The sequence below is a fragment of the Heterodontus francisci genome, unplaced genomic scaffold (genome assembly GCF_036365525.1).
Source record: "Heterodontus francisci isolate sHetFra1 unplaced genomic scaffold, sHetFra1.hap1 HAP1_SCAFFOLD_75, whole genome shotgun sequence".
NCBI lineage: Eukaryota > Metazoa > Chordata > Chondrichthyes > Heterodontiformes > Heterodontidae > Heterodontus > Heterodontus francisci.
Genome location: NW_027141820.1, coordinates 2,234,912 through 2,237,405, shown reverse-complemented (window position 1 = coordinate 2,237,405; position 2,494 = coordinate 2,234,912).

The following is a 2,494-nucleotide window of genomic DNA, read 5'->3' as shown; positions in this document are numbered from 1 at the left end:
TCCGGTTCTATGTGGAACAATCCAGTCAGTCTCAATCCCCTGCTCAATCCCCGTAGCCCTGTAAGTGCATTTCCTTCAGGTTCCACCCAGTTTCCTTTTGAAGTCATTGATTGCCTCGGCTTCCACCACTCTCATGGGCAGTGAGTTCCAGATCGTTACCATCCACTGTGTTAAAAAGTTCTTCCTCATATTCCACCTGCATCTCTTATCCAAAATGTTCCATCTGTGACCCCTAGTCCGTGTTTCATCACGGGAACAACTTTTCCTTCAATATCTTATCTAAGCTTATAATAATCGTGTACACCTCTATCAAATCTATCTCAATCCCCATTGCTCCAGGGACAACAAATCCATCTTCTCCAAACTAACCTTGTAACTAAACCCCCTATCCCTGAAACCATTCTGGTAAATCTCCACTGCACTCTCTCAAGGACCTTTACATCCTTCCTAAAGTGTGGTGATTAGAACTGGACAGAGCTCTCTGGTTGGTTTCTACCCAAAGCATTACAAAGTTTCAGTGCAGCATCTATAACAGCATACCTGGCACAAAAGAAAAACAACGGGAAAGGTAGCCAAATTATGGCTTGCAAGGGAAAGTAGAGATAACATTAGATCCAAGGAAGAGGCAGACAAATTCTCCAGGGAAAAGAAAATACAACAGACCTGAGGATTGGGAGCAGTTTTGAATTCAGCAAAGGAGGACATAGGGATTGATTAAGAAGCAGCAAATAGAGTACGAGAGTAAGCTTGTGGGGGCATAAAAACTGACTGTAAAAGTTTCTATAGGTATGTGAAGAGAAAACAATTGGTGAAGACAAATGTAGGTCCCTTACACTCAGAAACAGGGGAATTTATTATGCAGAACAAAGAAATGGCTGACCATCTAAGTGCATACTTTGATTCTGTCTTCACAAAGGAGGACACAAATATCATACCAGAAATGCTGGGGAACACAGGGTTTAGTGAGAGATAGGAAGTTAAATAAATCAGTATTAGTAGAGAAATGGTGTTGGGCCTGATAATCTTAATCCAAGAATAATTAAGGAAGTGACCCTAGAAATAGTGGATGCACTGGTGGGCATCTTCCTAGATTCCATGGACTCTGGAACAGTTCCTACAGATTGGACGGTAGCTCATGTAACCCCACTATTTAAAAAGGGATATATAGAGAAAACAGAGAATTATAGACCAATGAGCCTGACGTCGAAAGTGGGGAAAATCCTGGAGCCTTTATCAGAGATTTTATAGCAGAGCACTTGGAGAACAGTGGTAGAATTGGACAAAGTCATCTTGAATTTACGAAAATGAAATCATGCTTGTCAAATCTACTGGAATTCTTCGATGAATTAACTAGTTGATGAGGGGGAGCCAGTGGATATGGTTTATTTGGACTTTCGGAAGGCTTTTGACAAAGTACCATATAAGAGATTAGCGTGTAAAATTAAAGCACATGGGATTGGGGGTAGTTTATTGTGATGGATAGAAAATTGGTTGCCAGACAGGAAACAAAGAGTAGGAACAAACGGGCCTTTTTCTGAATGGCAGAACGTGAACAGTGGGTACCACAGGGATCGGTGTTAGGACCCCAGCTACGCACAATATATATTAATGATTTAGATGAGGGAACTAAATGTAATATCTCGAAATTTTCAGATGACATAAAATTGGGTGGGAGGGTGAGTTGTCAGGAGGATGCATAGAGGCTTCAATGTGATTTGGGCAAGTTGAGTGAGTGGGCAAATGCATGGAAGATGCAGTATAATTGTGGGCAAATGTGAGGTTATCCACTTTGGCAGCAAAATCAGGAAGGCAGATTATTATCAGAACTGGTATAAACTGACAGAAGGGAATTATCGGTGTTCTCGTACACGAGTCGCTGAAGGTAAGCATGCGGGTGCAACAGGCGGTAAAAAGGCAAATGGTACGCTGGCCTTTATAACGAGAGGATTCGTGTACGGGAGCAGGGATGTCTTGCTACAATTATACAGAGCCTTGGTGAGGTCACATCTGGAATATTGTGTTCAGTTCTGGTCTCCATATATGAGGAAGAAGGTTCTTGCAATAGAGGGAGTGCAGCGAAGGTTTACCAGAATCATTCCTGGAATGGCGGGACTGATGTATGAGGAGAAATTGAGTCGGTTCGGATTATATTCGCTGGAGTTCAGAAGAGTGAGGGAGGGATCTCATAGAAACCTGCAGAATTATAATCAGTCTGGACAGACTAGATGCAGGAAGGATGTTCCCGATGTTGGGATGTCCAGAACCAGGGGTAACAGTCTAAGGATAAGGGGTAAACCTTTCAGGACTGAGATGAGGAGAAATTTCTTCACCCAGAGAGTGGTGAGCCTGTGGAATTCGCTACCACAGGGAGCAGTCGAGGCCAAAACATTGTATGTTTTCAAGAAGGAGTTAGATATAGCTCTTGGTTCTAAAGGGATCAAAGGATATGGGGGGAAAAGATTACTGAGTTGGATGATCAGCGATGATCATAACG